We start from the raw sequence: 14,728 nt of genomic DNA on the forward strand, positions 1-14,728 counted from the left end.
TTTCTTTGTCCTTGTGATTAGAAATAGTCCATCTATCATTCATTTATTCAATTGAATACTGTACACTTATTTGAGTGCACTTACTGTGTACTCACTGCTAGTGATATAAATACAGAGGGACTATATTCCTTGACAATATGAAACTTGAAGCCTATTTGAAAAGTAAGCAAGTGGTATAAAAAGTGTGTCTCAAAAAACGTCTCATGGTGGGTGGGCTTCAAGAAAGGACAGTTGATCTGAGCCTGAAAATTCAGAGAGATAACAAAGAAGAGGATGTGACTATTACAGGCAGAAAGATATGGTATGGAGGGAACACCCCAATAAGTATGAGTAAAATAGCTGTAATCACTGCACAGGCCATCCACAGTGACTGGTGATGAGAGGGCTTTGCTAGAGATGAGATTAATAAGTACAGAGGAGACAGCTATCAAAAACTTTTAAGAACTGAATTCAGAATTAATTTTATTTTGAAAAGTTCTAGATTTTTAAATGCTGATAAAGAAATATCAAGATCAGAATTGGTTTTGAATGACACCACCATCTAACCAATTAATTAAGCAAGAAATCTGACCAACTTCACACACATCTAAATACACCTAAGTGTCATATATGTCTTGCCTTTGCTGCCTCAATCTTAAGCCAAAATCATCCAAGTTAACCTCACAATTTTTTTTCACAAATATACTGGTGTCCTATGAATATGAATCAGGACTCATCATGATCCTGTTTTAAGGTGATGTAATGCTGAAAATGAACAAGAGGTCCTTCTGAGGACTTTATATCTGAGGTAAGGCCTGCATGCTTTGAGCTAATTATTCAAAGAACAAGGAGAAAAATCAGAGTGAACACAGCAAGCCATGGTGTGGGTGCAGATAATTGCAGCACAGGTCATAGGACAGAATTAAGGTTAAAGAATATTGAGAGGCACAAGTGTCAGGTCCTCCAGAATAGAGAGAATAACAAGTCACATAACTGAGTCTGAAGTCCAAAGGGATATAGCAGCATCCCAATTTGAGTTATCTATGCTTCAGTAATCAAGGGGAACAATCTAAACAGAAGAAGAGGAAGTAGGAAATTAAATTTAAAAAAAAAAACTCAGCTTTAAGTCTAATAATCAGTTGGCAATTTCAGTTGAATCAAAAGATATAAAGACCAAAATCAGACTGTAGTTTTAACAAAGGCTTGGCAGAGTGTATATAGATATGACTATTTCCTTTTTTTTGTTGTTGGTCAGTGCTGAGGAATCGAACCCAGGGCTTCATGCATGCAAGATAAGCATTCTACCACTGAGCCAACTTCTTTGTTGCTTTGTATGTCCCTCCCCCACGATATAACCCCTGTTTTCACTGTATTGGATGTTGGCATAATTTGGGGAATGGAAGGGGAAAAAATTGTTTAAATAGGGATATAAGTGGACCCATTGCAACAATGAGATGTACGAGACATTTATGTCAAAAAACAAACTTTACAACTTTGGCGCAAGGGGGGGAGACAGGGCAGGGGAGGGATGGTAAGGGAAAACAAAGGAGGAGGCAACAATGCTTGATTAAAAATGTACTCATTACCTTGCTCATGTAATTGTAACCCCTCTGTATGGTATTTTCACAATAAAAAACTTATTAATTAAAAGAAAGATATAAATATTTCCAGCCTGCCACACTAGGGTGTAAGAGGGACTCCTGTAGAGACCAGAGACCCACACAGCATTGGTATGAAGAAGGAGCAGCTTAGTGCACTAGATGTGTGAGGCTTTCACCTAAGAATGCCTCCCACATCTCAGGATTCCATTTCTTTTCTTACACTTCAATGCCTGACCATAGACTAAAAGAAAATTGCTTCAGGGTTCTGCTAGCTACTCTGTTCTGAGATAGAATGTTATTAGTGTTACTAAATATTAATTCATGTATTGATTAAGTATGCTTTTAGAATCTAAGCATGTCATCATAGACATCTGAATCAAAATCTCATGAACTAAGAAGTTACATGTTAATATTGCCCCTTGATATTTGTATGTAGTTTATGCTCTGATACTTTCTCAATTTTTACTATGTCTTAGATCCTACTCTTCAGGCCTTAATGACTATTTACGTGTAATCCTGACATTGAGTTATCTGTACAAGCAATGTAAAGAAGACTGAGTTGGTACAAAATTAGAAGGTGCTTTTGTAGCCATCAATCTCTGGATACATTGCAGCAGAGAGACAGATACGATTCAGTCATTCTGTCAGTCTGTAGGAGGGCAGTCAAACACAATAGCTCCCAGGTTGACAAGAGGGGACTCCAGAGATAGAGCAAGAATCCAGTGGGCTGTTTGGGATTCTCCATAAAAGTTGATGTTCTCTATGGACACACAAAAAAAGGCCAGTCTGCCTCCACAAGATGCTTGGGATTTTAAACGGGTTGGCCAACTCAGAAACATGTTGGCCATGGCCTATTTTAAACTCATACAGCTTTGCCAAAAAAGAAATATTTCTCATTTGATTAAAAACTTAAATAAATAGATGAGAACTATAGTCTTACAAGGTTAGTGGTCATTTTTCTGTTAACTGAAAGAGAGATGATAACGGTTATTGCTCAGCTACAAATTTGTACAAATACCAACAGAAACCCCCTTCTTGCCCCCAAATTGCTCTCTTGCTGATTGAAAAATAACTTCTGACTAGCCATCATCAGACCCAGTAAACTTTAATTCCTTTAACCTGTCATAGAGAAGACCCTCCTTAACATCATCTAGTACTAAGTATCCAATATCTATCATTCAAAATGCTACTCAAAAGACTCAGTCTCAGCACTCAAGAAACTCACGATGGAAGGAGTAACACTGATCAGAATGTGTTGTACCCACAAATGGACATGGTAAATTGAAACCCTCTTGTACAATCATTTGAAAATAAAAAATAGATAATTTTTAATTACAGAAAAGAAACTCACAATCCAATTAAAAACTGAATATATCATAATATAGTTTACAGAAAGAACTTAACAGCACATAATTCAGTTAGATGTTACATAGATATTTCTGGGAAATCTTTGCAGTGGCTTAGAATTTTGAATGGTTAAACAGCACTTTGAAAGGGGAAGAAACTCCAGAGAAACGTATACAAAGGATTGTTCATGGAGAACATGCTATATGTGAGATATAGTCAAAAGTTCATTAAACTTATGATGGTATCATAAACTATGTGATACCATGGTTTGGTTTAAAAAAAGATGGATTCATGTTTTAGAAATGTAAACAAAGAGGAAAATGAGCTTATGTAGAAAGAAGAGATTGATATTAAAATATCATAGATCAAGAAACATCATCAGATCAAACGCTCTGGTGAGGAAAGAAAAGTCCTGGGAATATTGTTGAGGGAAAAAATAACAGATTCAAGAGATACTTCATATCATCTCAGAGAATTTGGGCAGTTTAAATGCAGAGCGGGTAGAGACTCAGTGTGATTGAACTCTTCTGCTTAAGAGACTGAATATGTGGAACTGTCACTGACAAAGAAAGAAATCAGCACAAGAAGTTGTGTGAGTGAAGAGAGCTAATCAATTCTATTTGGGCTATATTTCACTTCAGCTCACTACAGTATATCCAAAAGAAAAGCGAAAATACAGTCAGATATGAAGAAAGAATATTTAGAAAGACGTCAGTTTTGCTTGCACTGTGAGTAGATATTCAAATGCCTCATTCCTTCAGTACATTAATTCAAATTAAGATGGAAGCAAAGAGAATATACAATGTTCTCTAAATTTTCTCTATTCAATTGACAGAGAAGGTTCACATCAAAAACTAAGGCTGAATTACAGTTCATGCCAATCTTTCCTAAGAAAGAGGCATCCTTATTTATTCAGTGTTTAAAAAAAAAAACAATAATTCTAAAGCTATTGACATTCTGAGAGACAAAAAGCTACCTGAAATTTTCCAAAATAAGAACATGCGTGTGTATTAAATGCTAGCACTTGACTAGTCCTTGCCTAGCATTCATTTTTGAGACCCCATTTGTTATTGCAGCTTGAAATTCTACATATTCCATTTATTTTATGTATTGTTATGTCCATTCAATGCATGACCTAAGTATTAATTGTGTAGCTACTACCTTATGAGCAGAACATAGTATAACATACTAAGATGATCATGAATTCTTTGCACAAAAATCTCAAAATCTCTTGAGATACAAAATAAAATAATGCCAGGATGTATGGTAAGATTACCTTCAATTTTCAACACTAAGATTCAGAGCAAAATTTCAGAGGATGAAATAATATAGTCAGGACAGCTAGAAGAACAGGATGAAAAAAGAATCATAGGTCTGGGAATCTGAACTGACAGGCATGTACCTGGAAGAATAACTTTCAGAAGTTAATTGTCTGTTGTAAAAATGGGGGCTGATGTGATAATGACCCTTGGTACTTTGTTTCCTCCTGTGATCCCCAGAACAGCTGTGGGGGCTGAACATCTGTGCCTTTTTTGTTCATTTTTAAGCAACCATCTGTCCTTTCACTTCCCTTGTATGGTGGACAAATGCTAAATATAGTCCAAAACAAATTCTTACTTAGGTCAACTTGTATTTTTGTCATTTCATGTGGATTGACGACGACTCCTGATTGTCATCTCTGATTTGATTGTCCAATGCATTTTGAAGCAATATATACAAATTTATCAAAATGCATCAGGTAACAGGAAAAGAATGCTATCAGCTTAGTAAACTAAGGGGAAGCTTCTTGCTTTCAACCTTAAGGGGTTGCCCAACTTTCACCTGAGCAGCAGCTGGGCTCAGAGCCATAGAAAATATCCCTGTCTTCAGTTTGGAGGCTGGGAGAGATCCAATTTCAGCTCTTGATACTTAAAGCAAGTGGAATTCCTGCTGTTTATGAGACATATTTCTCTAGCTCATGATTTATCTTTAGGATAAATGGAGAAGTTGACACCAAAGAACGGATAAGTGAGTCAGCTATATCTTTTGGAGAATTCACTGGCTTTCTGGCTTTCTGTGTGTTGGTAAATAGTTTTACTTCTCATTTGTAAATGGAAGGAAGACTGAGGAATAGACTTAAATAGTAAAAGTATACCCACTCTGAAGGCTTCAAAATGTGAAAATAAAGGCTTGTTTCAGCTTTTTGAAATGCAAGTCAAGAAAATTTAATTGACTAATACATGCCAGAGGCAATCCTAGGCTCTAAGAGCTGCAGATAAAGAAGACAAGCTTTTTGCCCTTGAGGCTTTCACACCATATTACAGCCCAATATTGGTTATGAAATATGTCTGGCAAGATCAACTTCTGACACAACAACACGAAGCTTCTCTGATTCATTCTCCAGTGAAACTTGTAGAAATTATTTTTTAATAACTAAAGCTTCTGAAAAGTATCCTAGGGGCAGACAGCAAATGAAGAACTATCAATTCATGAAAATCCCTTAAGAAAGGTAAGAGACTTTGGTATTTGACCCAAAAATGCTTCTCTCTTCTTTCCCAGCCCATCAAGGTAGAGCTTCCACTCCAAACTTCCAGTGCAAAGAATCAGGGCTTCTCTTCCTCTATCCTCTTCCTGGAGGGGGTTCATTTTTGGAGGAATGACTAAAATGTCAGTCATTCTGTTTCTATTGTTAGATTCTGAAGCTAAATCCTAGATAAGTATGGGCACGAGTAGATGTGGCACTACCCCGCCCAATCCCCATTCCCTGAGTAGAAAATACTGAGACATTGGGAACTCTTGTCCCAGTTCCTGATGTAAAGATTATTGTATGCCAGAGAAGTCCAGGGGGATAACCTCAGGCTGGAGAACTCTCCTCCCACCAAGTGCTCATTAGCCCCTAACAGAAAATCTCCCAAACCCAGCCCTAAAGCTTTAGGTCAGATATTTTTCCTGATAAGCAATGCTCCCAATTCCCTCCAGAGGAACTCAATAGAAGCAATGGTGAAAGAATATTGAAAGGAATCTCATAATCTAATAAAAATATAGCTTACTCTGTAGGGAAGGTTCTTTATTGGAGAAAAATGGGCAAGATGGCTAACAAAAGGTCACCTAGGGTCAGGACAAATACCAATCTTATGGGAAGCCAAATGGAAATCTGGAATAGAAAAAAAATACAATAATTAAGTTAAAAGTCCACTATAAAAGCATAATACTAAACTATTAGCAAACTTGAAAATAGACTGGTAGAAATAATCCAGGCACAAAATGGAGGAATCAAATGAATGAAGAAAAGTTACCAGTGCCTTGGAAAAATATAAGATACCCTTAATTGTCCCAACATGTACATGACAGTAGTTACCAGAAAACCCAGAAGACAATGAAAAGAACAAATATTTGAGGATAAAATGGTTAAAACTTCTCAAATTTATTGCCACATAGTAAACTGAATACATTGCAGAGAAAAGAGACCATCATATACACGATCATATAAAACGCCAAAAGTAATAAATAATAATTCAAACTATAGTCTTTAGAATACTTTTTGTAATATGTATGGATCCACTTTTCCCAGGACAATTTCAGCTGAAGCAGTTTCTCTTGTTTATGAGATTTTGTAGTTAATTTGAATTTTGGCTATTGTTTGGAAAAGATGGGCTGTCTGTATAGAGATAAAGTTTAGTTTTATTTTGTAGGAGAAATACTACTGTACTTGTCTTACATCGTGTATATACATGTGGTGATATTAATGATAAACTGTAAAAATCAAGAACTGAAATATGACCCTTTTTTCCAGGGAAAAAAATTTCCAAAAGACAAAGGTGTAGCTAAGTTTTGAAAATGGCAAAAGGAAAAGAAAGCATCACTTCTAAGGGAATGTCATAAGGTTAGCAACTGATTTCCAAGTAAAAACAATAGAGGCTATATTGCAGGGGGGGGAGGTCAGAAGCAAAGTGGCTAAAGATAAAACTGCCAAGTACAATCCTATATTTTTTAAAGAAGATAAAAGCAGAGATCTTCTGGATAAGCAAAAGCCAAAAAAGTTGTACAAGACTTACAAGAAATGTTAAAAAGGAATTTTTTAGGCTGAAAGTGAATAATGCAGACACACAAACCAAAAAAATAAAAATAAAAAATAAAAGCACAGGTGAAAGTATGTAATTATAAAAAAAATCCACTGTAAATCCTTATTTTCAGTCTTGACTAAGTTCAAAAGCAATTATAGCCAGGTGCTGGTGGCTCACACCTGTAATCCTAGCTACTCAGGAGGCTGAGATCTGAGGATTACAGTTCAAAGCCAGCCAGAACAGGAAAGTCCATGAGACTCTCATCTCCAATAAAACACTCAGAAAAGGGAAAGTGGCACTGTGGCTCAAGTGGCAGAGCACTAACCTTGAGTTGAAGAGCTGAGGGACAGCACCCAGGCCTAGAGTTCAAGCCCCACAACCAAAAAAAAAAAAAGCAATTATATATAATTTCAAGCATATAAAATATATAACTTATGTACATTTATATAACAAATATATTATATAAATGTAATAATATATATATTTATAAATATAGATAGAAATATATTTATGTATATTTATAAAGACAAGTTTATTTATATTTATAAATGTTTATATAAATATGTTTATATTTATATATAATATATGTATATATAACATATTTATATGTATGTATACTGTGGAGCCTATAACAAATATACATATAACATATATATGTATGTATATGCCATAACAAATGCAATTTGCCCATAATATATTAATATATTTGCTGATAACTATACCAAGGAATTAATGAAAACAAGGCTGTAACGGGAAAAGAAAATGAAGAGAAAAATAATTTTAACAATATATGTTTTGGTTTTTCTCTTTCTTTTTTTGGGGGGGGTCCAGTCGTGGGACCTTAACTCTGGGCCTGGGCGTTGTCCCTCAGCTCTTCAACTCAAGGCTAGTGCTCTACCACTTGAGCCACAATGCCACTTCCGGCTCTTTTTTCTGCTTTTGTGGTGCTGAGGAATTGAACTCAGGGCCTCAGGCATGCAAGGCAAGCGCTCTACCACTGAGCCAACTTCCCAGCCCTATGTTTTGGTTTTTAAACATTAACTTGTGTTATATGTAAATTCAAAAAGGTAAAAAGTGAATAAACTTAGTTTAAGTCTGAGGCTGATTTTGTTAAGACATCCATTGGAAGTTCTATAATAACCATTGTAGAATTAAAATTATAACTATTAAATTTAACCATTCAAATTAACTCAAAATAGAGTGAAAAAAAACACTACAGAAATTAGCATGCAAGAGTAAAAAGTACTTACTTAAAGCAAAAAAAGAAGTGAAGAGAAAAAAATAATTTAAAAGACATCAAAGCAAAACAATAAAATAAAATGAAAGAGATCTATCAAAAACATTAAATGCCATAAATGTCCACCAAAGTCTCAGATGATAAACAGTCATCAGCTTGTGTTACAATTGGTAAGAAGTAGACTCTTTAGGAGGTGAACCTAGGGGAAGGAAATAAGATCATTGGGCATTTGTCCTTGAATGAACTACTGGCACCCTGCCATGTCCTCCCTCCTGGCTACTATTAAGTGAGCAGCTTTGCTCTCCTGCTGCCTTCTCTTCGTCATGATATTCTGCTTCAATTACAGGCCTCAAAACAGGTGACCCAACTGAAAATGAACTGAAGCCTCAGAAACAAGAAACAAAATAAAAGAAGTTGTTGATCTCAAGTATTTTGGCACAGGGTAAGAAAGCCCACTCATACAGAGAATTACAGAATCCAATCAAAAGACAGAGACTGTCCAACTGGATACAGAAAAAGAAAAAACTGATCCAATATGTTGTTTATACAAGATACACTTTAAAGACAAAAGAAGACTGAAAGCAAAATGATGAGACGGATATATCTTGAAAGAAATAACTACAGGAAAGCTAGAGTGGCTGTTCATGTAGATGACATATTCTCAAACAGAAAATGTTGCTACAGATAAAGGACAATTGACAATTATAAAGAGACAACTCATTGTGAAGATATCAGAAATATAAGTGAATTGGTTAAGTGCTCATCTAGAGTAGCCGAGAAAATCAAATTACAAGATTTAAAAATTAAGGACAAGGTAATTTCTGATGTTATAAAAAGTAAAAAACAGTAAGCAGTTAATAAATTAACATTTCGTGGCTGCTCTAGAGTTTTAGATATATATACATATACATATTATCAAAATCAAGCTTGGGTCTTTTGTATGGTCCCAATTTATAATCTCAGAATTTTAGAGGATGATGCAGGAAAATTATAAGGCAAGCCTGGGCTACATACCATATGGCCCTGTCTCTCAAATTTTTTTTCTGGGATTCTCAGATATAAAATAACCTTAATGTACAGTGATACATAGTTTTCTGTCCTCCTTTTTCTTTTTCTATAGTCTTATTGTTATGTGCGTGCGTGTGTGTGTGTGTGTGCGTGTGTGTGTGTATGTGTGTGTGTGTGTGTGAATGGTTCAAGTAAAAAAATAGATTGTTACTTACAGAAATAAAAAGGATACTTTCAAGATAGTAGGGGGAAATACATACCCCCAAATAGAAGGAAATAAATAGCTGGTCATTGGTGTCTCACACCTATAATCCTAGCTACTCCGAAGGCTGAGATATTGAGGACCTCAGTTCAAAACCAGCCTGGACAGGAAAGTCTGTGAGACTAATCTTCAATAAACAAACAAAAAAGCCAGGAGCAGAACTGTGGCCATGTGGTAGAGTGCTAGTCTTAAACAACAGAAGAAAAAAAAACCTCAGGGACAGCACCAGGCCCTGGGTTCAAGCCCCAGGACAGAGGAAGGAAGGAAGGAAGGAAAGAAGGAAGGAAGGAAGGAAGGGAGGAAGGAAAGAAGGGAGGAAGGGAGGGAGGGAGGAAGGAAAGGAGGGAGGGAGGGAGGGAGGAAGGAAGGAAGGAAGGGAGGGAGGGAGGGAGGGAAGGAAGGAGGGAAGGAAGAAGGGAGGGAGGGAGGGAAGGAAGCAAGGAAGGAAGGAAGGAAGGAAGGTATGTGCTTTGGAGTAACTAATGGTAAAATTAGTGAAGACTGAAGGAAATACTGAGTTGAATCTAAAGAGACGGAGGATATGTGTTGAAAATGAATATACTTTTGAGAAAAGATGCAGACAGCCCATTGAAAGACCAGCCTGTGTAAAGTGCTCTGTGGGAAATTGCCTGTCCACTTAAATGTCCTCTATTCTTTCCCATATGAATGTCCATATATGAAAATATCCTGAATCATGACTGCCACAAGACTCACAGGAAACCATTTGACTTCTTGCTCTGGAAACATGATTAGATTTTTCTTTTGTCGTCTTTATCAGAAGACTTTTTCTTGTATGTGAACCCCACCATGTCCTCCCGAGTAGGGAAAGAACAGGGCTCAAACGCGTCCCTGAGCCTCCCTTTCCCTAGAGTACTGTCTCTCTGACTTGAAGCAGCAAACTGGCGGAAATCCATAGCAGACCTCACTCTCCAAGAGCATGCAATTCAATTTGGCAAACCCAAAATGGCAAACACAATTTGGAATATACAATCACCCCATACCTCGGATGTTCCTAACATCACAGCAGAATTCTCAAGAGGTTTGAAATTCAGCCAGTCAAAGTAAATGTCTGCAAATTCTTCTCTGGACAGAAAGCAGACTCCCAAGCTTGGTTATATTTAGCTGCAGAGTCACGGTGGGTCCTATGTATCAACCATCTCATATTTTAAATACTCAACACCTTACACTGTGAAACGAACCTTCACATCCATCCCAGGGAACCTCGTGGAGGTAGGCAGGCACAGGAGAAAGATTATTATAAGGTTTATTAGAGGAGCCTCATTTTCCCGGGAGAAGGAGCACATGGGCTCTGTCCCTAACCAGGTAGTGGGCAAGGGGGGGGGGGGGGTGTCTAGGGGCAGGAGGTGAGGTAGGTGGGAGCTCAGGAGGGTCTGGGTGGAGAGAGGGAGGGGCTAGCTGTATGGAGCGAACTCCAGGGCAGGGAGGAGATCAGGTCTGGGTGGAGCTGAGGACCAAAGGTGTGCATAATGCTTACACCCTGAAAAAAAATTACTCCCTACACTGTAGGAAGATAAGATGACATACATTATTTCATAGGATAAGTCTATACCGAGGAGATCAAGGATTCTCTTACGCTAACCTTGTGACATGATTCAGGTCATTAGGCTAGGACAAGAGCAGGCCCTGACTTCGAGTCCTGAATTCAAATCTAGGATAATGTCTTTGTAGTCATATGGTTCTGTTTTGTTTTTCTGTGACAAAAATTCCAGTGGGGCGGTTCAGCTACTCAGTGACACTGGGAAGATTTGAAGTTCTTTTTGTTCCTCTGCTCCATCTGCTTTACCTTATAGGCCTCCGTCCTTATGTTTGTCCCCTTCTGCCACAATCTTAGGCTTTAGATTTGCTCTCTGGGAAGCAAATAGGTAGAAGGGTGCAGGAACAAGAGAGGCCAAGTTTGAGCTTGTTCACTTTTAAATAGATAAATAAGAGCTTTTTCTTACCTATCTCAACCAGGGGACCTCCCACTGATACCTACTTGACCAGAACTCTTACCTGATCATTCCTAGCTGGAAGGGATAATTAAAATAAATAATTTTTTAGACTTAAAAAAATTAGAAAAAGACAAAGGGCAAAGTGGGATTAGAGGTGATAAGATGTCAATAAGTGACCACATGTCAAGCATGAGCTTTCTAGGTGGGCTTTCTAAATAGCATATTTTAATTTGCATTAGGGAGAAATTACTGTCCTATAGAATAGCTCTGGGGTAGGAACTAGGAGGTCAGAATATCAGAATATATTGAATTGAAAAGAAATCTACCATCTTGCCCTTGCTCTGACCTTGATGGTTTTCAACCGAAATCACTCCATTCTCAGATTTGCCAATAATACATCTGTTTTGTACTTACTTTCTCTTTGCCTTATTCATCTTTTTCTCTCCTTTTAAGTTTTAACAGAAATTTTTGAACAAAGCCCAAATAAAGTGAATAATACAATGAGGAGCCCAGATACCTATCAGTCACCTGCAAAGATGATGGTTTTGCAATCTTGCTTCCTTCCTCTCCTCCTCCCTTTTTCCTCTGAACTATTTTAAGCACATTCATTTCACTTTGAATCCATTATGATAAATTACGCCTGTAGGTCTGCACCTGAAGGTGTTTTAGCATGAGTTAAAAATGTTTGATCAATGAAAAATCATTATTGATAAAATCTTTTTACTCTTTTTCTCCATATATTTTACCTAAGATATTTACCCCCAAAAAAGGAGAAAAAATAAGATGAGCTTTAAAAACAAGAAACAAGAATTGCAAAAGTACTGATAAAGATAGGCATCACAGAATCTTCCTCTACTATGCAGGGCCAGATTTATTTACTGCTTAAGAAGTATTAAGTTATAGCTATGTGTCATTTAAACTATTATCCCTGACAAATGTTACAATTAGCATTCTACTGAGATTTATACTCATTAATATGAAAAAAAAAAAACTTTTCTAACTTTCAAAGCATGGTAGATAGTGGCTGGAAGGGACTGCCTGAATGAGAAACTGTTTAACATATAATGTGTCTCTTCTGTCCTAAAGATTTTGATTGCTTTCACCTTCTACTACTTTTTCCCTTTAACAAAGGTAATTCAGAGGGTTTCCAGCTATTCCAACCATTAAATTAGCCTATGCTGTATGTATTTATTCATCCACATGCAGTGTAATCCATTCATTTCAGTCACTTGTTTATATGTTTATTACTAGTTTCTGTAACCATTCCGTAACTATTCACTGTTCAGGCTCTTAGCAACATCTTATTAACTAACAGTTTTAAGGATGATGTGTGTTAAAAAATCAAAGTAATGTCTCTGTTTTCATAAAACTAAAACAAATCAATGCCTTGCAAGCGCTATGTGAGAATCAGGTTTTAATCTGGAGAGTAGAACCATCAGTCTCAAAAAGCATACTTGCAGAAACGTGTAGTGACAGGATCATGGGGTGGGACAGGAGCCAGGCTGGAACGATCTCTAAATGTGTATTTTTATCATCCATGTGTTGGATGAAGCCGAGCGCTGCCAGATAGCTTCTTTTCCACAGCTTGGAGTTACTGTTGGGAACAGATCCATGTATGGAAGCAAACGCCGAAAGGCAGAGATAAGCTGAGAGCCAGCTATGCAAACCATGTTTAGAGACACTTAAAGGACAAGCACCCCAAGTCTTTTCTTTCTGGTAAAGCTGGAGAAACCATCACACTGGACGTTTTTTTTTTCAATTCAGCTCATGCAGACTGAGTGGCTAAGGACTGTCTGAGGTAGGTACAGGGTTTTGGCGATTAAACTTACCTAAAGAATCATTTGCCAATATTCCCTCCCAAGCCTTTCAGGGAAGGTGCCAGATCCTATTTTGAAAGGAAAAGAAAGATTTGTGTTGGGGCTGGCAACAAAGACATAACTAACAGCTCTGCCTTCAGAAGACGGGGCAGCTTGACCATGGAGAGAGAGTGACAATACAGATTTGCTGCCAAATAAAATCTTGTCCTGGGTCACTTACCATGCAGATTTTTCTGGATATGAATCTTCCTTGATACTGCCACCTCCTTCTGTAACAGACCACAGCTTCCCACGCGTCCCGATGCCGTGTATTTTAGGCTGGGGTTGGTGGGATTTATTGTTTCCGTGCGTAGTTTTCCAAAACCTGCACAAACTCACATGGTGGCTAGTTCTTCCTTAGATATAGGAAGAGCTGCTTGCAAACAGCATTATTATTTTTGGCTGCTGTAGTCATTTTTTGCAATGTATCTCAGCAGTTGGGAGGTTGATTACATCCTGTTCAAAGATTTGTGGGTTGTTTTCACAAACATAGGATCTTGCGTAAGTGGAAGCTGTTGGAAGGAACTGTAATGCCCTGGGTGTTGTCTGTACCTTGAACATTTCTTTCTTCTTTCATCTTGTTAATGCTGCAAGTTTAGAAACATTGTCATCAGTGATGTTTTGGGAATAGTAGTTTGTGGAAAGGTAGCAAGTGCTATGTGTATCAAAAGTATGGCTATAAAATCAAGAATAATAAATATCAGTATCTGCATAACTTTACTATATTTTCTGGAATATGGGCCAGCTCAGCTAAGTTATATCCATTTAACTTTGAAGTGCTATTCCAGATATTTACCACATTGTAGTTATTAATTATAGCAAATCTATTAAAATTGTGAATGAAATCTGTGCACATGTACCAAATGTACACAGATGTCTAGGGAAAAGAAGCTCAAGTCATGGCTCTAAAATACCTGTGTTTCCACGATTAAATTAGAGTGATACTCAATATGAAATTAAGATGATTCTAACACAGAATTGAAATTTAAACTCAGTCTTTATCTTACTGTGTGTAAAATCAAACTTGAGATGTGAACCAACTCCTCACTTAGTTTAATTTTCAATATTGGGATAGAGTATAAGAAAGAAAAATAAGAAAAAAAGATTAAATATGAAGTCTCTTTCTCAACAACAAACATAACAGGGAAAATGATTAATAAACAAGCATAATAAAAGAATAAAAGTTGTTTTCATACTCACCAAAGAGCTGTTCTCTGTATAAATTAGATACCTGGGAAAGGCTTTAGAGATACAGAGGAGATAATTATTTTGTGGCAAAATATAATAGCCCCATTATGTTAAAATAGTAACAGAGAAAGAAAAAATGAGGTTTTGTTTAAAAAAATTACAATGTCTTTATTAAAATAATTGTAACACTAAAGGATGGTTTTTTCATTAATTTTTATTATTTTTCATAGTTATCTACATTTACCACACATTAAA

The 14,728-nt window shown here is 36.8% G+C and overlaps 1 long non-coding RNA gene across 1 annotated transcript in view; it reads right to left on the reverse strand.

The window, feature by feature from the left end:
* LOC122104595 overlaps positions 1-13,729 on the reverse strand; it is a 29,895-nt gene extending 16,166 nt beyond the window's left edge. The window contains exon 1 of the long non-coding RNA XR_006146957.1: positions 13,467-13,729. This is a non-coding gene — a long non-coding RNA (uncharacterized LOC122104595). The remainder of the gene's footprint in view (positions 1-13,466) is intronic.
* Positions 13,730-14,728: the final 999 nt, after the last annotated feature.

This window comes from Dipodomys spectabilis, unplaced genomic scaffold, assembly GCF_019054845.1.
Source record: "Dipodomys spectabilis isolate Male_0828 unplaced genomic scaffold, ASM1905484v1 ptg000026l, whole genome shotgun sequence".
NCBI lineage: Eukaryota > Metazoa > Chordata > Mammalia > Rodentia > Heteromyidae > Dipodomys > Dipodomys spectabilis.